The sequence below is a fragment of the Myotis daubentonii genome, chromosome 5 (genome assembly GCF_963259705.1).
Source record: "Myotis daubentonii chromosome 5, mMyoDau2.1, whole genome shotgun sequence".
NCBI classification, from domain to species: domain Eukaryota; kingdom Metazoa; phylum Chordata; class Mammalia; order Chiroptera; family Vespertilionidae; genus Myotis; species Myotis daubentonii.
Genome location: NC_081844.1, coordinates 93,792,429 through 93,816,239, shown reverse-complemented (window position 1 = coordinate 93,816,239; position 23,811 = coordinate 93,792,429). Strand labels below are relative to the sequence as shown.

The following is a 23,811-nucleotide window of genomic DNA, read 5'->3' as shown; positions in this document are numbered from 1 at the left end:
AAGAAATTTGCAAGGCCGGTCTCAAAAGGAATGTTCTACTCCTTGTTCAGACCTATGTTCCCTTAATTAGTAGAGAGAGTGCTTCCCTGACTCTAACTGTGAAGTCACTGCATTCTTGGCTTCTACTCCATACCAGAGCCACTGGCCCCTCAAGACACTCCACACACCTCTGAGACATGAAGCCGTGAAACCCAGGCCCACAGCATCCCTCTGCCCCAGTGCTGGGAGTAGAGAGCCAGAAATCTCAGTGCCTATAGGATGGAACTCTTAGGCCCAGAAAGCTCCTTACTCCACACTGATTTCCTTACTAATCATGGGTTGATCCAGAGAAGCCTAATACCATCCAGTGCCTTGACTACGCTGTTGCGAACCAGGACCCTGGCAGAGGCAGCCATTTCATTATAGGATCATTACACCTGAGCCATGGTGGTAATCCCTCCTCCTGGCCCCAATACCTCTTGCATGCTACCAGGAGGAAAAACAGGGGCTTGCAACATCAGGTTCATTAACAAGTTGGGAGAGGGAATCAGGTTCAGTGGATGCGTTATTCCTGAAGACTTTCTGGGAAAAGGCAAGGCAAAGTTTTTCAGGTCATTGTCCGTTTCTTCTAATAAAAACTCTTTCAAAATTGGGCAGTCAGATCCTATGATCACCCTGCCTGATATTTTGTTCACCAAGATCACAAAGGGACATGGTAAAGTAGTGAAAGTTCAGTCTCCAGTTAAGGGGAGAGCCCTTCTGCCACTGAAAAACCCCACTGATTCCCTATTCCCCACCAATCCCAAGCTGACCAAGGGAATGTGGCTAGTGTGGGCATACACGGAATATTCTTCAATTTGTCTTGTGTGAAGTTTGCTGAAAATGCTCCATCCCTAGCTAATGTCCTTCTGTCCCAAAACCCATAGTGGCCTGGTCTTGTACTGCTCCCAACTAGGGTCTCAAGCTGCCCTGCCCCAAGGAAGAACTAAGTTCCATAAGAGACCAAAAAAAGCACACTATGGAGAGAGAACTACTCCTGCCTTTAAACACTATTCCTAGATCTGTTCAAATCCTGTGGGGCCTAGGGAAACCCAGAAAGGCTCAGATGAGCTGTTGTCCAGCCCTGTGGGAAGATGGAAAAAAGACTAGCTTACTGACTTCAATGACACATCCCTTTCAGAGTCCCCTCCCAGCCACCTACCTACCTTTATCAGGCAAACACACATGCATCCCCAATGGGGCCTTGAATCTGAAAACCAATTCTTTGCACAGGCACCAGCCCCTCCCTCCCACCTCTGAATTCTGAAACTTGCACAGCTGCCCTGACCCAGTCAGTGCTCAGGAAACACTAAAGTCACCTCCCTGTGCCTGCCTAAAAAACAGTTGTAAAATGTTTGAGCAGCAAAAAGGACCATAGTTCTAATGCCCTCTGTTTCTAATGCAGATAGGGAACTGGGGTCCCCAAAAGGGAAGGGGCTTCCCCAGGAAGAGCCAGGATGGGAGATGAAGTCTCAACTCGAAGTCAACCCCCTTTGTCCAGTGCTCCTTCAATTCACCAGAAATCCTGTGTGTCCACTGGTGGGAGAAAGGATCCCAAACCTTGCTGGTGCAATGTTAGGGCACTAGCCTGGTATTCCCTGGCAAACAGGGTTACTGAGGGTAGGGAGAGGTTCTCAGTTAGCGAGGGAGAAGTGTGGTGAGGTGGGCCTTACATGGGGACTCCATTCTACATGGAGAGGAAGCTGAAGACAGAGGCCATCAGAGTGTCTTCCTCCTTGACTAAGGAAGTCAGGAGCTAATGAATACCTGGAAAAGGACAAAAGCTGCTTTCTGTCCCATAGGCCCATATCAGCCAGGAGCCAGCACGACTCTAGTTCCGTGGTCGGCAAACTGTGGCTCGCGAGCCACATGCGGCTCTTTGGCCCCTTGAGTGTGGCTCTTCCACAAAATACCATGTGCGGGCATGCATACAGTGCAACTGAAACTTCGTGGCCCATGCGCAGAAGTCGGTTTCGACCTGGGTGAGTCTATTTTGAAGTACTGTTAATATTTGGCTCTGCTGACTAATGAGAGTTTGCCAACCACTGCTCTAGTTCCAGGGAGTCCAAGGGCTTCCTGAATCCTCATAGTCTGTGTATTAGATGCAGCACACCAACACTCCCATGTGCAGGGGCCGAGGAGGGGGAGTTGGGGGGGGGGGGCACCAGCAGACTTTTGACAATCCTGTATCTGCACGGCCAAGTCACTATTTTTACCTAATATTATTGAGAGTGGTGAGAAGAGGGGAGCTAACCACGGAATCTAATGCAGGATGACAGGAAACGAGAGGGTAGGTGGGAGATATGGCTGGGCAGAGAGGGGTTAATGAGTGAGGTGATGGGAGCGGAGGGCAGCTTCCCAGCAAAGTGGGGTAGCTGACCACGAACCACTGAGATTCTGCTTTTCTACACCTCAACTTTCAAGTCTGTGACACCCCATTATTCAAAAACTGATCAGGAAAGTAGGACAGGCAGTCCTTTAGCACACAGACTTTGTTATGTGATGCACTTGGGTCAGAATTCCTGCATACTCTGCCCCTTGCAACTCCAGTTTCCTCTTCTGTAAAACTGGAGTCTTAATTATCTCCTAGGGCCACTGTGACAGTTAAATGAGCAGAGCACAGTAAGAGTGCCCAGCACACAGCAAATGCTAAAAATACAGCTGACTCTTAAACAACCCCTGTGCAGTAGAAAATCCACGTGACTTCTGACTTCCCCAAAACTTAGTCGTCCCTAGTGTCCACAGGGGATTGGTTCTAGGACCTACACCCCGACCCCGCACCACCCACAGATAAAATCCATGGCTGCTCAAGTCCCTTATATAAAACTAGAGGCCCGATGCACAAAATTAGTGCAAGAGTAGGCCTTCCTTCCCTCTGGCACCCAGGACCCAGGCTTCCCTCGCAGCCCTGGCTTTGTCTGGAGGGTCAACCGGAAGGATGATCAGTCTAATTAGCATATCACGCTTTTATTATTATAGATGGCATAGATCAATGCATATAGTTGGCCCTCTGCATCTGCAGGTCAAAACAGTACAGGTATTTATTGAAAAGAAAAAAAATCCATGTATAAGTAGACCCATGCAGTTCAAACCTGTGTTGTTCAAGGGTCAAATGTAAATGCTAATTAAAATTTAAATGCACAAAGGAAGTTTAATATTTTCAAGCCATTCCTTTCCTCATCAGTAAAGAAACCATAAAATAATCAACATGAAAAGAATCAGAGCATGTGTGAAAAAACTCTTGGCTCAATTCACTGATTCAGATTACAAATGAGCCCCCTCCCAAACCTGGCTCTTCTTCCAGATACTGCCCTCCAGACACAGGCTGGGCTCCAGGGCAGATTTCCCCAGGAAAGAGGGAAGAAATAAGGGGAAAGTACCACAAGTCCCCAGGGAGGCTTTGGCAGAAACCTCTGCCATGCTAGAGAGGAAGGAAGAGCATAGGGAAGGCCTAGAGTTCCGTTTCAGTTGAAATATAGTCACTCAATTTTTTACTCAGCACAGAAGAGGAATAGAGAGCCTCAAATAGTCTCTTTCAGTCTACAGCGGGGCTAAACCCATTAACACCTGTTACAAAGCCAGATAGAAAGACAAAATGTCTCCTACATTGCCTTGTTCCAGAAAGATCCTTAAAGCTGACCTTTTGAAATAAAAACTACCCAGAGGGGCCAGATCTAGGAAGTTTCTTAAGGAGCAAGAAGTTGGTCAATCAAGGGGAAATTAGTGAAGGTTTTTAGGGAGAGAGGTACATAGGAGAATCAAACTCATCAATCAGATTGTGCTAAGAATTGCCAAGAGGGAGAAGCTGGAACTGAAAATGAGGGACCAAGTGTGGGTGAAAGGTGAGACAGGTCTGGGCTAAGGAGAAAGCATGTAGGACTGAGAGTGGTGGCCCGAGAGGACTACTAGGTTTCAGGCCTTACTGCCAGGGGAACAGAAGGCCAAAGGTTTATTTTGGGGCTGGCACCAATCTCCTGGAGATTGGCATCTGAAAAGGCGGAGTTTACCCTGATTGCAAAAACAAAAAGCTTATACGTTGGGGAGCAGGTAATTTGTTAGGCTTTGCTTGAGTTCACACTCACTCACCTGCTGCCCTATCCCTGGCCATTCAGTCCACCTCCTTGGAGGGAGACCTCAGAGCCCTTGCTAGGCGCTCTCACAGCTTTTCTTTAAGTGTTCACTGGCTGGTTACAGACCTAACCCCACCCTGCCCCCACCATGCGATCCTTGAAGGCAGGAACTAGGCTGCTTTCCCAGCAGTAATCCCAGTGTCTAGCTCAGGGCCTGGCAACACAGCTGATATGTAGTTGTTTAAAGAACGGCAAGTTCACACTCTTCTAAGCTACACCATCTCATACCAGAGAAGAACAAGGGCTTTGGTTCCAAGTGCCAATTCCTGAGGCTATGGTGCCCCAAACCCCCACCCCTGGCTTCAGCAGAGAGCCCTGCCCAGGCTGAAGTACCCCAGGCAATGCTAGAACCAGGCCCCAGACCTGCCTTAACTCAGATCACCAATCATCAATGCTGGGTCCTGGCCAGATTCCATTCATCAACTTTATCACCCAGGGATACTATCTACCACCCCCTCCCTGAGCCTCACCTTCCTCAACTGAACAAAAGGTGGTAATATTAGGTCTAGAGGTATGAGGAGAGAGAAGGCAAGATCTCAACCACTGAGACTTCTCACCAAAGCAGCAGAGATGCTAGCAACAAGCTGTGGTTGTGATAACATTAACAAGTGCAGATAATATGTACTGACCACTTACCAGATGCCATGCCCTGTTCTAACATTGAGTTAGTTCCTCTAATTGGTCTCATTTTACAAACAAGGAAACCAAGGCACATGGTGTAAGGGTTCTTTTGCCAAGATCACAGCCAGCAAGCAGTAGAACAGGATTTGAAGCCAAGCAGTCTGACTGTAAAACCTGTGCTCTTAACAGAGAGACGGGTCCAAGTTACCTCCTCAGAGTGGCCAACAGGGCAGGCACTCAATGGCAGGCTGCAGAGGTATCATTCTACACACTGGGGAAAACCAAGGCCCAGTGCAGAGAAATCTAGCGTCACAGAACAGGGCAAGTGACACTCAGGACTGAATGCTAGCAACCTGACAATCCTCTTCTCCCCTACCCAGAGAGGACAAGGGACACTGTCACCAAGCATACCCAGCTGAAGTCCCTTCTTCTGGCACCCCAGGAGCCATGGGAGGAAAGGGGCATCGCTTCCAGCTCACCTGACATGGATTGTGCCTCCACCCTCTGCCTGAGCTGCAGTCCAGACCCTGATTGTGGAAGGCAGTGGAACCATCAGGAGGAGGTTGAGGTAGGCAAGGAAAGGAAGTCTGGGTTACAGCCCTCACCCTTTTGCTCCATTACAGACAGCCTAGGAGAGAATCTGAAAAGCCAGGTGCATTCTCAGCTGTCATCCAGCCTGGGAATGGGGTGGAGTCACAAAGGAGGAGCTCGGAGACCACAGGCCTTTCATCCCATCCCCACTGACCCTACGCAGGAACACTCTACTACAGAGCAAAAGGAATGTCGGGTTAACCCTCCTCACCTTGACCACCAGTTCTCCCGCTGCAGTTGCTGTTGCCACCAGTCCTCCGAGGCCTCTCTCTGCCCAGCCCTCCCTCCACAAATTCCCCCCAGACCTGCAGATGAAACACAGGAGGGGGCAGGGTGCTCTTGTGGGGAGGGATGGACAGAGAGAGGGAGAGAAACCTTCAGAAGGTCAGACCATCTTGAGGCTCCACTCAAAGGACCAGCAGCCAGCCCAGGACTGCAGAGCCTATGCCTCTAGACTTGGGAGGAGGGGCAGGGCTCCAGTCACATGATGCCACACAGCTAGGCCCAGGACCAGCTCTCGTCAACTATCTTTAGCCCCTGGTGACCCAAGCAGCCTGGTGTCCACTCTCTCCCTGCAGACATAGACCCTGCTGCCCTCAGATGGCTGTGATCACCTCACTGCTGGTACCAGTCCCTAAAGTCCTATCCAAATGCTGTCACCACAGCTGAAATGTATCAGCAGCCAGTGAAGTCCCTGGCCTCCAAGTGCCAGCTCCCTACCCCAGACTTTCCAAACAGCACCTTTGGTTCTGTTTAGAAGAGTAATAATAACCACCTTTTACTGAGTGCTGAATATATCAAAAACTGGCCTAAGTTGCTATCTATGTGTCATTTCACTAAAATGCCCTAAAATAAAACCCACTATTATTCTAGCTAAGAAAATGAAACTGAGGGAAAGGACTTGCCCAAGGTCACACAGTATATATACATTCCTTGTGACATTATTCACAGATCGCAGGGTAAACCTTCCAAGGAGGTCCTCCCTGACTGTTCAATGTAAGTGCTGCCCTCCTAGCAACTCTAAATCAAGTTCCAATTCAGCCCATAATTTGGGGTCTTCAAAGCACTCACCATCCCAAAATAGTTGCATTTGTGTGTATCCTAACCCACTAATCAATTACTGAGCCCATACTAGGTCCCAGCAAGGTGCCAAAGCTCTTTACATGCAGTAGCTCAGTTATTTTTCCACCACAACTCAAGGAGGTAGGTGTGATGATGATTCCCAGATTACAGGTGAGGAAACTGAGGCTCAGAAGATAGGCCAGCCGTGGGCAAACTACAGCCCGCGGGCCGAATCCAGCCCGTTTGAAAGGAATAAAACTAAAAAAATAAAAGACCGTACCCTTTTATGTAATGATGTTTACTTTGAATTTATATTAGTTCACACAAACACTCCATCCATGCTTTTGTTCCGGCCCTCCGGTCCAGTTTAAGAACCCATTGTGGCCCTCGAGTCAAAAAGTTTGCCCACCCCTGAGATAGGCTATCTGCCTTGCTCAAGGTCACCAGGCTAGCAAGTAGCAGAGCTGGCGTTAGAAACCCAGGTACAGCCTGCCCCCAACCCTGGACTTGACCAGCTTGTACCATCCCTCGGTGAGAATGACTGGGAATTCCATAGGGTAGGGATCTTTTCTACCTGCCCACTGGCCCCTGGAATCCAGGACTGCAGCCTGTGCATGGCAGGCCCACAATAAATATTTACTGAATGAAGGACTTTACATAGGTATGGGTGCTCCTCAACTTCCCAGAAAATTCTCTTCTGGGAAGGAAGGTTATTTACCTCATTACATCATGACAGAGCAGCGTGGCAGCTGTAATCCCCTTTGGAGCCCAGACCTAAGCTCTGTCCTGAGTTGGAACCAGTGTGCTTCAATCCAAACACCAGGGGGCAGCTCTGGGAAGTAGAGGTCATACAACACAGCACAAGGACTACCCAGAGTCCCAGACCAGACCATAAATCACAAGGCTGGCGGACACTGCGGGGCTGGGAAGCACAGGCACCACCCTCAAACATAGGATTAGTGTTGCCAGAGATTCTGAGTTTTCAAGAAAAATAGAAAAACAAAGTAGGCATCGAGAAATTTCCTGCTTTCTAAATGCTGTCAACAAATTATCATTGAAAAAACCCTTCTACATACATATTCAGTCTGTGGGCTCTCTAGGTCCGTGGTCACCAACCTTCTGGACCTCACAGACCACCAGCTGGCAACCACTCCTCTAGGAAGGCCTGCGGGACAGGCCAGTCATCAGGCGGCTGAGCCCTGACTTCAGGAGCCAGTCTCTCAGGAAGGTTCCAAGGCACATGCAACGTTCTGCTGCCCTCCCAACCTCATTATTCTGATGCAGGAGGCCGATGCCCTTAAACTGGTTTTCCGCTCTTCCTAGTGATCACCCACCACCTCAGGTAATGCAACCTCATTCTTATTGACCTATATGTAGGGCATTCTCTGCTGGAAGAGGCTTCTAGATTCAAGAAATTACTCTGAAAAAAAAAAAAAAAAGAAATTACTCTGGATTATTACTACTTTTGGACAGGAAAACTGAGGCCCAGGACGGGCCAGGCTGTGCCCAAAGTGACCTGTGAATTTTTGTGAAGCTGGCACTCAACATCGAGTTCTTGCCTCCAGATCGAGAGCTTTCCCACAGGTAGGAAAGCCAATTCCCCCTCAACAAATACGTTCTGTGCACCACTGCACCCATGCATAGCGCTTGGGGTAGGGCCAAGCAGTAGAGGAGCTGCCCCTCTGCTTTTTTGTTTTTGAAATATATTTTTATTGATTTCAGAGAGGAAGAGGGAGAAAGAAACATCAATGATGAGAGAGAATCACTGATCAGGTAGTCCTTGTGCTGTGTTGTATGACCTCTACTTCCCAGAGCTCCTGTGCACCCCCTATAGGGGCTCGAGCCCACAACCCTGGCATGTGACCTGACCAGGAATCTAACCGTGACCTCCTGGTTCATAGGTCAACCTCTTAGCCACACCAGCCAGGCTGCCCCTCTGTTTTTAAGAAAACTGACTTCTCACCCTAGGTGGTTTGGCTCGGTAGATAATTGGCCTGTGGACTGGAGAGTCCTGGGTTCGATTCCCAGTAGGGGGCGTGCAGGAGGCAGCCTATCAAAAATTCTCCCTCATTACTGATGTTTCCATCTCTCTCTCTCCTTCTCTGAAATAAAAGATTTTAAAAAATCAATAACAAATATATATAAAAAAAAACACCTGACTTCTCACATGGAACTGGAATACATGACAGAAAAGGAGGGGTGTTCTGGGTGAAGTATATCTGGGGAGCAGGCCCCACTTTCACCCCCAACTTGACTTCTTCAGACTTCTCCAGGGAAGGCCGGACCGCAGCTCTCTGGAAGACCCGGTGTAAGCAGGCCTGACTAGCTCTCTATCCAATGTGTGACAGTGGGGTACTCTCGCTAACCGTTTCTTGCTCTCTGAAATGAACAATCTCTAACAACTCCAGCCCTGCAAGCCAGGGACACTCGGTTATCAAAACCTTGCCGGTGCCCAGAAGCAGATGGGGAGCTAGAGGTCTTGGGCAGAGACTAGTTCCTTAAATCCAGGCCACCCAGGCTGGCCTTGCTCTCCAGAAGCCCCTGATTCAGTGCCACATGCTACATCCCAACGGGAAAGGAGCAGAGCCCTGGACATTACGGATGTGGAGACAGGAGCTGCCCCATCTGCAGACTCCTAACCCTGCTCGCAGAAGGCAGCAGGTACCCTATTTCACACTGTTCTCCTTTAGCAAATGTAGAGGGGGGGTCTAACCCCAGCCCCAAACCCACCTCACCACCATTTTACAAGGCTGCTGGGCTAAGAAGGACAGGACAGTTTGACAGCATGTACTTTGAAGTCCACTCGAAGAACTTCTCAATACTAGCCACCATCAAATAAGTAACTCACAAGGCTGGTGAGATGGTCAAATATGAGCCACCGTTCATGTAGGCACCATCTAGGCCACACAGGATAAAGGCCAAGCAAGCAGGTTTGTGAGGAAGCAAAAAGGCACCTTACATGGACGTTCTTAGAAGAGTCAGACTCTGGTTTTCTGAAATTATGAAAGGGGTTCAAGATAGCTGCTTGTGCATAGGATTTAAGCAGCTTAAATTAAGTCATAGTTAAACACAGAACTAGCATAAATGTATGATAGTATTCTTTCTGTCTCCTTTGAGGCAACACTTGAACCTGATGCTAAAAATAAATATAAGGAGAACTACGATCATAGCAAATAACTAGGGACATCCAATTATAAATTTCAGACAAACAGCAATAACTTATTAAAAATAAGTTATGTCCCATGAAATATTTGGGATACCTTATATTATTATCCAGTTTATGCATCCTGTATCATTTGCTAAATCTGGCTACTATAGGAAAGAAGGGCCATTGCCCCATGCTCCCTGACAGTGGGGTAGCAAGTAGAAGGAGTCTCAAACAGGGATGCCAGTCCTGGCGCAGAACCTACAGCCCTTGCAGTGGGAGCTGGGCAGAAAGTCCCATCAGGGTGTCTTCAGTGTCTTCATTCAGAGGCCTGTGGTCAGGGCAGAGGGTGCCTGTCATCTCATGCTCATTGATCACTCGAACCACAACTTCAGATGAAGCCAGCTTTCTAGGCTGCACTTCTTACACTGATAGTGGGTGCATAGATTCTCATTTTAATCTTTTTCTTTACACTATGTTCTTTTGTATTAAATATTTAATAGTTTATTGAAAAGAGAAATAAGTGGCAGAGCCCAAGCCCCTTGGCCACTTCATCTCCCACTCAGCTAGAGTTCCTGTGCAGAAGTTGATAGAAAACAAAGCTCCTCACTTCACAGCTGTGAAAACACAGATTGGTGAGCTGCAGGCTTGCAATACCATATTTCTGCAATCTAAGGACACCTGGGGTGGGAGTAGGGGGTAATGGGGGGAGGGGTAGCCTTGGTTAAAATGCAGATTCCTGTCTTCCCCCACGCTCCAGAAATCAGGTTGGGGAGAGGGGCAGAGTTAGATTATCCGCGGCTTTAACAAGATTCCTGTGCAATGCTGATGCCAATTGATGTTTGAGAACTGAGCTGACAATGAGTGAGACCACCAGGAAGGACCCTGGTCTCCAGTCCCCCTGCTTACAGGCAGGAATTACCAGGCCCACAAGAGCAGGAGTGCTTCCATCACACACACAAAGAGCAGCCAGGACGAGTGCATGAGGAGCACATCCCTTCCATTTACCCCTAGTCCAATCTCCAGCATCAGGAACCAATACTGGTCAGGTCAAGAAGCCACTAGCTGAGTGTCTTGATAGCTATGAGGTCACAAAGGATAGGTCTGGGATGGGCTCAGGGTTTAGTTTCAAGCTCCAAACTATGGCAATACCAGAGGGAGAAGAATGAAGGCTCTGAAGAGACTGTCTGTCTGCCTCATCCTTACAGCCAAAGAGCCTCTACTCTTACCCCTAGGCCTTTTTGCTCACCCAGTGCTCTGATGTCTGGGTCCCTTAAATAAGAATAGTTACACTTGCCCTAACTGGTTTGGCTCAGTGGATAGAGCGTCAGCCTACGTCAGCCTACGGACTCAAGGGTCCCAGGTTCAAATCTGGTCAAGGGCATGTACCTTGGTTGCGGGCACATCCCCAGTAGGGAGTGTGCAGGAGGCAGCTGATCGATGTTTCTCTCTCATGGATGTTTCTAACTCTCTATCCCTCTCCCTTCCTCTCTGTAAAAAAAAATGAATAAAATATATTTAAAAAAATAAAAATCATCATTCTCCCCTTAAAAAAAAAAAAAAGAATAGTTACACTTACTAAGCATTTGTCAGGCCTCCTGCTGTGGGGCTTTTGTGCATTAGGTTTTTTAATCTTTACAAAGGCTATTCCAGTTCTAGAGGAGAGTCAGAGGCTAAATGACTAGCCAAAGGGCACAAAATGAAATTCCAGACTACCCTAGACCTCTCAAGCTCTGCAGTAGACAAACACTAGGTTCTTTAGGTCCCCAAGGGGCTCCAGCTCAAGCCTACACTCCCTACAGAGTAGCCACTGGCACCAGAATCCACTTCTCTGAGCCCATCAGCTCACCTGCCAGCTGGGGATACCACCACTCAGCACAGGGGAAGAAGGGCAAGTAGAGCCAGGAATCAAAGCACTGAATATCTATAATAATAAAAGCATAATATGCTAATTAGACCAACGTCATCCTGGCCGAAGCTGGGAAGCCCGGGTCCCGGGTGCCTGCCCTCTGGTGGTCAGTGCACTCCCACAGGGGGAGCACTGCTCAGCCAGAAGCCCTGAGCTGGCTCATGGCTGGCGAGCACAGCGGTAGTGGCGGGAGCCTCTCCCACCTCTGCAGCAGCAGCACTAAAGATGTCCGAGTCAGACTGCTGGCTTAGACCTGCTCCCTGCCTAAGCTGTCAGTCAGACATCCCCTGAGGGCTCCCGGACTGCAAGAGGGCACAGGTGGGGCTGAGGGACACCCCTCCTCCCACCCCAGTGCACAAATTTCGTTCACTGGGCCTCTAGTTTCAAAGATAATGCTAGGGCCACCTGCAACCCAAAGGCCAGGGCTCTGGCCAGCACCAAGCCTAGGAGAACTGTGCTTCCTCCAGCAGATCAGAAAGGAGAGGATAAAGGAAGTACACAGCTATATGTAGGACAAAGGGCAGGCAGGAAAGGGGAACAGGAGATGGAAAAGAGGGGTTTTGTATAGGCCCTGCCTTGTGGGGAGGGGGAGCACACAGGGGAGGGCTGAACAAGAGCATAAACCATCCATCTAGGTAAATTACCTTTCTTTACCCTTGATGACCATGGCAAATCAGCTCATAAGGTACTTCCTCACCTAACATGGCACCTAAGTCTCACACACACAAAAAAAGTTTGAGTTAGGAAGGGTGGATGTTGTCCTCCCCATATTACAGAGTGTAGAACTGCGAGTTTCCTGACTTGTCCCCAAAGTATGAACTTGCTTTCTGAGATCCCAGCCCTGTGCTCCTGCCAACCTATCATGAAAGTTGACGGTCATGGGCAAACTTGATTATTGAGGGGTCTGTGTGCTAGCCACTGGTGAAGTGATGGAGAACAAGACAGTCCCTATTCTCTGAGGGTTCAGTTTATATAACGGCTTTAAACTGAAACTTCACCTGTGACTGGTTAATCTTGACTGCCTGGGATCAATGAGCAATATCAGCTGTGGGCAGAAAGGATGCAGCTACAAACATATTTATATACCCAGTTTGGCAATGACTGAAAATGCTCATCATCTCAACTATTTAACCCACATGTGTACTGTGGATACATAGAGTAGGTAAGATTGCCAAGGTTCCAGTCATGAAACTAGTACCTGATGTGAAAGCTGACATGGGTGGTGGTAGGTTCAATGCTAACTTTCCCTCCAGGACCCAATCTGTCCTCATCTCAGGCAAGGTCTGTAAGCCTTAGGTCCAGAGTCTACCAGAGGGATTATGGCAAGGCCCAAGAAGAACAAGATGCAAGCACAAGTGAAAATTATGGAACAGATGCCTCTGTGGAAAGAGCACTGGGCTGGAAGTCAGGAAAACAGTGTACTTTCCCAAGGTCAGCCTGCACCACTCAACTACACAACCAGCAGCTGAGTGGTGCAATGGTTAAGGGCCAGGGCCCGCAGTCCAGGCTCTGCTACTTCTACCTTGGTGGCCTGGGTTTCTGTAAATAGGAATGTTTCTAAACTAATGGATTGTAGAATTAAATGACTGGATCATTTAAAGTGCTTGAAAAAGTGCCTCCCACTTAGTAAGCACTCAATATTTATTAGCTATTATTTCCCAAGTTTATAGATGTCGCCAATATCTCATTCCACCCCTATTATGTACCTAGTCCTGGATGTCTGCTTAGTGCCCCCATTTCTCCCGAAATCATTTTGAGCAGCTCATCAGTAAGGCAGAATAGTGGAAGGGTGGGCCGGTTTTCAGGAAATTTAGAGCATTTCCTGGCAACACCTTCTCCATTTGGAGAGGCCTTCTTAGGGTGTGTCAATGGCTGGCCCAGTGTGGATCCGGGAAGTGCTGGAGGAAAGGGGAAGAGAGCTGAAGGCTTGTGTCTAGAGGACCAGGAGCGACAATGGGTCTGTCCTGCCTTGGAGCTTGTTCTGCCAGGCAAAGTCCTCTTTTAGGCTATATGCCTGCAGCACTGCCACTCAAAGGGGCTCCTGTTTCTTTCTCCTGGCAGGAACAGGTGGAATGAAGTGAGACCTAGCAGGGGCATCACGATCCCCTTGATGCCACTTGGGAGACTTTGGCTGAGAGACTATCTCAGTTTCCTATAAAATGAGAAGCAACCAGATGACTTCCAAAGCTCCTTTGGATTCTGGTAGATCTCAGGAGCTACTACCTCAAAGGGGAAATGCCAGTGATGATTCAAGTCAGGAGGGTCCAGAAAGCCTGGAATGTCAGAGAATATCCTAGAGCAGCTACACGTCAAGCTGCAGCCAATGGGGAACTTTTGCAGCCTGGCATTCCCAAGCTGCCCATGTTCTCCTCACACCCCTTTTCCCATGCTCGGCAAGAGGGCCTCCCACGCAATGGACAAACTGCTGTGTCCTGAAGAGAAAGGCCAACAGAGTCAAATATCTTTTTGAAAAGTTTATGAAGCTACTACTGAGCCCTTAGTATTATTTGTCACTATGCTAAGTGCCTCCCTTGCAATATCCGACCTAATAGAAAGACTGATGCTTATCTTTTTACTCTGACTTTTTCTCTTCTTAGTTATGCTTTAAAGGGGGAGGTGGGGAGAGAAGTGGCTCAGCCAGTTTTTAACTCTGACCCTTAATCTCCATAAGCCTATGGAGAACTTTCTCCACAAAAGGGAGCCTACTACTACTACCTACCTCAAGGGCTCTAGCGAGATATGAATAAAAAAGTGTTTTTGTAAACTCTACTTAGGTTCTGAGGGTTATCCCAAAGGTAGTACCAACTCTTTCAACCCAAAGGCTTGATGAATAAGATTAGACCCCAGGGGGAAAAAAAATCAAAGGATGGTGTCTGAGAATCCTCAGGTCTCCCCACCATCTGGGACAAATGTCCCACCTCAGGGCAAAAGTGCAAAAACCAAGTCACCTTCCTGTTCTGGGAGCAGGCCCCTCCCAGAGTGTGGAAACTGTTCTGCTGGGTGCAGCAGTGACTGGAGGGAAGACCACCTTCCCCGGATCCACCAGTCTTCAAAACCCCAACCATCAGTGAGCGGGCCCTCAGTACCTGAAGGCTAATTCAAGGTCTGCTGTTCATCCTCAGCCCTCATATGAAGGGGAAGGGGGTAGGCAGCAGCAAGCTAGTGATACCTATAAGGTAACTCTATTTTACAGGCTGAAAAACTAAGGCACAGATTTGGGTGGAGGGTGGGGTGGTGAAGCCAGGCTCCCACAGATCTCAGACCTGCTAAGGAATGAGGTTCTTGCCACAAAAGTGCCCTGGTGTAAAGTGCATGTGTCCATGCACCAGGGGGCAGGACCGTTGGACAAAATATCATTTAGAGATTTTTAGTCCCACCTCACCCAGGCCAACCCATGTCCCTTTCTGCAACCATGCTGGTCCAGCTGGTCTTTCCCCCACTGCTGGCAAGCCTCTACCAGAACGTCTGGTGGACTTAGGCGCAACCCAGGACAAACCCATGTGGAGGCCTTTGCCCACCTCCACTGGTTTCTTCTTTGTACCTTGGCTACTTGCAAACCCAAGAGTAAGCTCTTGGAAGGAGCTGAATGTGATGGGAAGGGCACTGAGCTGGGCATCAGGAGAGGAGTTCTTGTTTTAAACACTGCACGCCAGGATGGCAGCCTCTGTCAGGAGCTTCCCCAAGGCGAGCCTCTTCCCTCAGCAGAGTGGTGTATGTGGGGGCACAGTCACACGGGACACGTGCATTCTGGACTGGGCTCAGTGGTCTCAGATCAGTAAGAGCCTGCAAGAGGGAGTGAAGCAGCAGAGTCCTCACAGGCAGCAGAGCTGGGGTGTGCATGCCTGCACTCCTAGTAAAGTAGCACTGGCCAGCTCCTTAACCTTTCTTAGGAAAGCACTACTTTTCCCCCAAGGCTGCTTTAAGGGTTATAAGATAAGTGCCTTTGGAAGCCTGTGTTTCCTCACCTGAGGACATGCTTATGTAGAGAGAGGAAAGGAGAGAAGAAACATTGCTTGGTCGCTTTCCATATGTTTCCCAATTAGGGATCAAACCCGCAATCCAGGTTATGTGCCCTGACTGGGAATTGAATCAGTAACCTTTTGGTTATGAGACTATGTTCAACCAACCGAGCTATTCTGGCTGGGCAGCATGTTTCTAAGCAGGGAAAAAAATATATAGCTCACAAAGTATGATCCCATATTTAAAAAATATGTGTGTACATATACATGTGTGTATGCACACACGCACATTCTAGAAATGTGCTAATACTGTAGTCACTAGCACATGTGGATACTGAGCACTTGAATGTGGCTAGTCCGAACTGAGAAGTGCTTTAAGTTTAAAAGACACTAGATTTTAAAGACTTATTACAAAGAATATAAAATACTAGAGGCCCGGTGCACAAAATTCATGCATGGATAGGGTCCCTGGGCCTGGCTGGTGATCAGGGCCTATCTGTGGGGCAACCGGCAGGGCGATAGGGGCCCTTGCTCACACCCACCTTGGCCTGGCGCTGCCCACTCGCAGGCCCTGCCCCCTGCCGCCACCTCCAATCACCCTCTGTGGGGCAACTGGTCGGACCATTGAGGCGCCCGCTTGCACCGCCTTGGCTGCTCGCTCACCTGCTCCACCATCCCACCGCAGTCCAGCTCTCATCGGGGCCCACTGGGGCCGGCAGTGCCTCCACTGCCGCCCGCTGCCAGCGCTGCATCACCAACACCCGCATGTTCTGCGCCACCCCCTGGTGGTCAGTGCACGTCTGACTCCCAGTCGGTTGAACTCACCAGCGGGGACAATTTGCATATTAGCCTTTTATTATACAGGATTTCACTAGTAATTTTTTTATTATTATTATATGTTGAAACAGTATCTTGGGTGATATATAAATGGATTTCACCTGTCTTTACTTTTTAAAATATGGCTACCAAAAAATTTAAGATTATACATGTGGCTTGCACTGTATTTCTATTACGCAGCACTGGTCTAAAAGGATGATATGGTTGCTTCACAGTATTAATGGTAGTTGGTGGGAGAGATTATAGAAATTTGTTTCCTTTGCTAAAACATATTTGGACATCTTCTACAATGAATTGGTGTTGTTTTAGTAAGTTGAAAAGATTTCCCCTTCACAAGAAGTTAAAAGGCCCAACACACAATAGTGTTTCCCACCCTGCTTTGGTAACCCAAAGCCACGCTCCTAATCCCCTCACATTGGCCTGGAGGCCATGCCTGAGAAACCACAAGGTCAGCATGGCTCTTTCCAACAGGCTGCAAGGGCCTGAGAGAGGTGAAGGGGAACGAACATTTCTGGGGGAAGAGAGGCCAGGGCCTGGCTCATACCCACTCAGAGTGGTCAAAGGACCAGAGCTAGGACCTCCAGGCTGGGCCACCGGGGGCACAGAGATTCCTGCTGTCTAAAGGTTTGTGAGGAACTTTTCTGGTTGGGGTTTGTATATTTCTGTAGTCTGGGAGAACGCAAAGCCAGATGACAAGTAAGGCAAGAATTCTAGAGGCAGCTTGCTATTGGCTGGAATCCCAGCTACTTACCAACTACTGCTCAGCCTTGAGCAAATTACTGAACCTCTCTGAACTCCTGGATGAACAACTGCACCCAGGATCACACAAGTTATGAAAAATGAAGACCAGTCAGAAGAAATGAGGGATCGGGGCTGCAATCAGAATCTGGGTCCCTATACTCTCACCTCAGGCAGCCTGCTCTGACCACTCAGTCCCCCAGCCTGCCCACCCTGAATATCTTACTTGAAATAAAAAAGCCAGCACACTTTCTGACAAGAAGTCAGGAATAGAAAACTATGACATAAAAAGGCCAGGTCGGGCTCATTATTCACGCCCAGGTTCTACCATCCTTGCTCCAGCTCCTGCTGGTGCCCCCATGCTATTCACTCATCACCTCACCCCACCTCCATGCTGGGGCATGGAGCCTGGGACAGGCCAGGGGAAGTTGGTCCAGGCAAGGAAACAGCAACTTCCTTAGCTCTGGGGCCAAGAGACCGAGAACCTGGAGAATAAACATCTGCCTGCCTCAGGCCACCCTTCTGATTAATGGGCACAGTTCGACAAACTAAGCTTCTGGACAGTTTAAGAAGAGAGGAATTAAGAAATAGCAACCAGAACACTTCCTCTTCAAGCGGCCTAGCCTCAGGGGGGGGAAAGCTTTAAAAAAAAAAAAATCAGACCCAAGTCACTATGCCATTATCCATTCCTTTCATCTCTTTCCTGGACTACTGCAGAAGCCTCCAATGAGGTCCCCGTTTCCAACCTGGCCTCCTGCTGCCCCGACCCCAGTTCAATCTCAACAGAACAGAGTAATCCTGAAGAAACAAGATCATGCCACCTCTCTCACTGTTTTCAGAACAGGACACAAACTTCCTAAGCTGGCCTCCAAAAGCCTCTTGCTTTTCTGCTTTTTTGAGCCCCTCTCCTCTCTCTCACACAGGCCTCTACGTTTCTTGGAGAACTCTAAACTCATTACCACCTAGTACTTGATGTCCCTCTAGGCTAGAATGCTCATCACCAGGCTACCTATCAATGCCATCTTGGCTCACCCTTAGAGGCATTATTCCCTGACACCTTGATAGAAGCTGCCCCAGTCAAACCCGCCCACCCCAACACGTTTCTATTACAATGCCTTTCTTTCACAAAGCACTTACCACTATCAGAAACTGCCATGTAGTATTAAAGGTGGCTGCAAATGAACACTTCTCCTATGGAAAGGCAGGACCCATGTCCCCTTCCCTTCACTCTGCAGAATCTGTAACCTCTATCAGCATAATATGGTAAAGGTGATGCTGTGCCAGTGTGCAGGCCCAGGCCCTCAGGATACTGACAGCATTTACTCCCTGTCTCTTGGAACACCCTCTGAGAGCCCTAAGCCATATGTAGTACTACCACGCTAACCCATCATGCTGGAGAGGGCACTCCAGTTCCAGCTGAAGTCAGCCTTCAGCCACCTCTGCCAAGGTACCAAACATGTGAGTGAAGCTGTGGTGGACCTTACAGATCAGGACACCTGCCACCTTTACCACTGCTATGTAGAAAAGAATCACTTGGCTGAGCCCTGTCCAAATGCTGACCCACAAATCAGTGAATAAAATGGTTGTACTAACTTTTGGGGTGATTTGCTTGGCAGTGATAAGCAGAACTGCCTTGTTGGTTTACTGTATCTCCCCATTAGAATGTAAACTATGAGGGCAGGCTCCTTCAGTCTTGTTCCCATCAGAATCCCATGGTCTAACACTTAGTAGGTAATTTAATAAATGTGAGATGAATGACTTTCACTTTGGTGGCAGTCAAGTTCCTTCCTTTCACACAAAGGGTAAGCTCAAGCCCTGGTGGTTCTCTAGATAAGCCTGAGGTCTCTGAATTCTCAGTTTCTTGAGATGGGTCAACTTCCCTTCTACTGAGACAGTTAATACTTTGACTCTGGCCTCTTCCCATCCTAGGTTCTAAACCTCAGGGCCAGAAGGTGGGTCTCAGCAACCACCCAACTTAACCATGTACAGGATATGTCAGAAACTTCTCAATAATATTCCTGCTAAGAGATGAGCCACCCCTGTCTCCACACTTCTGAGGGTACCCACAACCTTTGGGGGCAGCCCATCTTAGCCCAGCATTTTCTAGAAGCCTATGTCAGAATGCCCCATGCCTAGGTAGAAGAATCCCATAGCCTTGGCCAAACTCTTGGGGATGACACTCAAAGCCAGTGCAATTGAGTGGGGAAATCAATCCCTGTTAGATGAAACTTTTCTCACCAACTGCAGTCTTGACCTTCAATTTGACATATCAAACTTAATTCTAGTGTGAAAGGACCTTGAAAGGTCTGGCTCAACCACCTTCATTTTCAGTAAAGGGAAAGGAAGTCCAAAAAGGTTCAGTAAGTGATCGCCCAATGTATCTTAGCCAGTGAGTCAAACACCTGGGTCTAGAAGACTGGTCTCCAGTTTTCCTGCCCAGATTCTCCACTCCTCCCTCCCCACCTCCCCTTACAGGGCCCACACCAACAACTGTGAGGAGCAGCCCTGCCTTGGAGAAGCCTCTTTCCAGTGATTGTGGTCCCCAGAGAAAATGTAATGCTCCAATTAGTTCCAATGCTCCGAAAGCAGGACCATAATGCACAAGGCTTCTAGCCAGGGTCTTTCCCCTTTCTAGCCCAAGACACTATAACATCTGCCTTAGCTGGTCTCATGTCTAACAGGGTGTCTGAGCTGGAAGGGACCTTAAAGACTGAGATCAAAGACTGTACCCATTTCACAGATGGGTGAAGGGAACAATGACTCATTGAGGCCGTACATAACCGTTTCCCTTACAGCTCCAACCCTTAGCTCTCAGACAGCTTTTTACTGCTAGAATCTTAGGCCCACAATGCCCAGAGGTATCCTGTCTCTCCATCACATTTATTCTCCCTCAAGGAGGTAGTTAAGAAGTTCGCTCTAAAACTGCAATTCCTGCCTTAGGCCTTAAAGTCTTCCCTACCCTCTCTTCTCAAACTCTTCTCCCAGAGTATGCTCCTCAGCTCATAGGCTGGACCAGGGGTGGGTAAACTTTTTGAGTCGGGGGCCACAGTGGGTTCTTAAACTGGACCGGAGGGCCGGAACAAAAGCACGGATGGAGTGTTTGTGTGAACTAATATAAATTCAAAGTAAACATCATTACATAAAAGGGTATGGTCTTTTTTTTTTTTTTTTTTAGTTTTATTCATTTCAAACTGGCCGGATCTGGCCCATGGGCCGTAGTTTGCCCACAGCTGGGCTGGACACTGTCCTCTTTCCTTTGTACAATAAAACACAGAAAGTCTGAGCCCATAGGCCTCACGCTGGCATCCTTGTTTAAAGGTAGGCTGCGTCGGACAGAGGCCATTCGATCAGGTCATCTCATTTTCTTCTGTAACAGTTTTATTAATATACTGTGCTACTCACCCATTTAAAGTATACAACTCAATGTTTTTGCTGTATTTTGGGGGGGGAGGGAGTATGTCCAGAGTTAGGCTTTTTAAAGAAAAACTGAAAATCTCTAGGTTTCCAGATGCATTTTCTTAATTTTAAAATATAGATGGTCACTTTAAACTGTTTTTAATGCAAGGTCAAAATCTGTCAGTAGGCTGGACTGGACCTGCGGAGATAAGATGTAAGCTGCCCATTTGTGACTTCCAAGATATAAACCAAATCAAGCTGACATATGGTGACAGGAAATTTAACTCTGGGTAGTGGGCACATGAAACAATATACAGATCTTGTAACACAGAAACCCACACCTGAAATCTACATGTTCATGTTGACCAATGGCACCCCAATAAATAAATAAAAACCAACCATGGAAGGAATGTGTCTTGTTTATCCCTGAATTCTAGGGCCTGACACCTAACTCAATTATTTTCTGAATGAGCAAGTCTAGGAAATAACTTTGCAAATTTGCAGCTACAGGGCCACCCAAACTGTTCAAATATTATCACCACATCAAGAAATTCAGTATCTCCGGTGGCAGCTGAATACATTTGGGGGGGATTTTTCCGAAGTTACTACTTGGCCAGAGCCAAAACCTACTAATGTTCTACCTCTCACAAGAGCTTCACCCATAGGGCTACAGTAGGTCTACTCAAATGCTTTATTTCAGAACAGGCATTTCTACCCACCCCAAGCTTTGATTCTCTGGACAAAATAACCCTAGTTCCCTCAACCGTTCCCTCCTCACAGAAATGTGCATGTGTCCCAGTGAGCCACCCTCTGTGTATTCCTGATTTCCTGTCTCCCTCCCACATCCCCTAGAAGTAGCACCCGGCTCCCACACCCAACCTTGCTCTCACCATATCTAAGTTCCACCCCCTACACTCGGCTCCACTCCAGGCAAAACTCAGGCTACTATTCCATCCATGTAATTGGTCTCTTTCCCTCATATAGCTGTTAATATATATGCAGAAGAAAAGCAGAGACACAACCCAAAGTGGCAGAAAGACACCAAAGATGGAATGGGAGGGTTTCCATACAAAGCACCGAGCCCATCTCTCACTGACATTCTATCACGGGCATTCCTACGCACCGCATTGTGGGCTCCCCACTGCAGGACTGTACCCCCCAGTGATTCTTCAGTCCCCCCCCACCACCCCAACTCTAGAGATGCATGACAGCCCAGGGCAGGGTCAAAAGAGCTGGCTCTAAGAAGCGGCATGGGCTGCCTTCCTGGGTAGGCTCAGGACCACACAGAAAGAATCATCAGGCAGAGGGCCCAGGAAGCCAGGGAAGTTGGCTTTAGCACCTATCTTTGTTAGCAAACTGAAGACCCGGGTCAAATTCAGGTCTCAAAAGAAAACCATCAATACTCTTACAATTATCGCTCTTTATTTATTTTTTGCCAGACTCCAGCTAAGCACTCATATTCACCTAACTCACTTTCAACAATGATCCCACTATGTGGGCAACTATATATAACTCCATTTACTGAAGCCCAGAAGTTACACCAAGGGCACTCAGTTGGTAAATGGCTGGGTTAACTGAAACTGTGGTTGACTGAGTTTAAAGTTCATGTTCAACTACCCCATTCTGCTTTTTCCTCCAGAGGTGGAGTGAAAATAGAACTGGAGTGGGAGCCAAGAGACTTGGGTTCAAGTCTCAGCCTTGCTTTGAATTGACTGATTTTGAACAAATCCTATTTCCTTTCTGGGCCTTTAGTACCTACACTGTGAGAGGTTTAGATTCAATGATCTCCAGGGTCCCTTCCAGCTCTATATTCCTTCTCTGAAAGGAGGGGAAGGAAACCCAAGCCCCTTGAGGGCACAGCAATAGGAACAGAGTTGACAACTGGACACGGGGCTGCAGAAGCCTAACTCTCTATACTTTCTCAGGAAATCACTACAACAGCTGAAGTCAGCTTAGGGGAGGTGGCTCTGATGGAAGGAAACCTTGTACACGTTGCTACCTGTGTAACAACCTGCAGGACCAAATTGCAGTGACTGGTAGCAGGCAGCCTGGATGCGGAGTCCTGCCACACGGGTGCCTCCCCTGGTGGAGGTGGGAACTGCCACCTGGAAGCCTGTCTCCCTGCCACTGCTTCCAAGGCCACCCACCTACCTCTTCCTGTCTAGCTAGCCCTCTACAGCAGACACAGACTGGAGGCTCTAACCTCAAGCATGAGCTCAGCCTAGGCCAGTCCTTCAGCAACTGTGCTTCTTCCAGCAACTGAGATGAATTACAGCTAATCTGGCCTTCTGAAAGGTCAGAGAAATCCCATAAACCAGAGCCGCTCCCTACACCCCTTAAGGATGACAGCTGATAATCGCCCAAGAACTACAATTCAGGATGACTTAGAAGCCTGTTCCCTTTTATAATCTCGGAACACTGCCCCAAAGGATCAGGAAGGAAACTCCAAGCCATCGTAATTCTTAAATTAAGAGGCTCTGCCACATGGCCAGAGTAATCGTTCAAAAGAAAATATCTGACTATGCCACTTAAAATCTTCAATGACTCTCAACTACCTTCCTATTCAAATCAGAATTTACCTTCCCAATCATCTAATTACAACCACAGGGAATTACTCAGTTCCCTGAACCCCAGGACCTTTCCTCTACCAAGAATGAGCTCTCCTTCCAGGCCTTTTCTCAGGTAACTCCTACCCATTCTTCCCATTCAGCTTAGTCATTGCTTCCTCCAGGAAGACTTCTCTGACCTACATTGGTTGGGTGCCCCTCCTGCACTCCCAAGAGTCCCAAACCTTTCTTACACAGTACCTTCCATACTGGATCGTGCGTGCATGTTCCTTGCCAACACAGACTTTTATTATTCACTGTGGCATCTGTATGCGACTCAAAATGTGCTGAATGCTGCTGTTAAAGTGTGGGATTCATCTATTCATTCCCTAATTAAATGTTCACCAAGCTGCCTACTATTGTGCCTGGTATGTTGTAGGTGCTGAGAATACAGCAGTGGTGAAACACCAAAGTCTCTGACCCAATGGTGATAATAGCTAAGAAGGAAGATGAAGCAGGGTAAGAGAGATGGGGCTGTGGAGTGAGAAGGAGCTGTGGAGTAAGAGGTGGCAGTGTGTTATTTTATATAGGGTGGTCTGAGAAGACCTCTCCATCACATTGATAGATGAACAGGAACCAGAAGAAAGTGAGGGTGTGAGCCATGTGGCTATCTAAGGGGAAGAGCATTCCAGAACAAAAGCCATAAAAAGCAGGAGAATGTGCCTCAGGGAAAGCAATGTGGCTGGGAGGTAAAAGTGGGGGGGGGGGGGGGGGAATGTCAGAGCTTGGGGAGAAGGATGGTATGGGGAGCCAGATCAAGCAGTCTTATAGGATATGCTGAGGCCTCTGATTTTACTCC

At 48.1% G+C, this 23,811-nt stretch overlaps 1 protein-coding gene across 3 annotated transcripts in view; it reads right to left on the bottom strand.

The window, feature by feature from the left end:
• Nucleotides 1–23,811, bottom strand: part of LARP1 (La ribonucleoprotein 1, translational regulator) — a 52,346-nt gene that overhangs the window by 18,633 nt on the left and 9,902 nt on the right. The window lies entirely within an intron of this gene.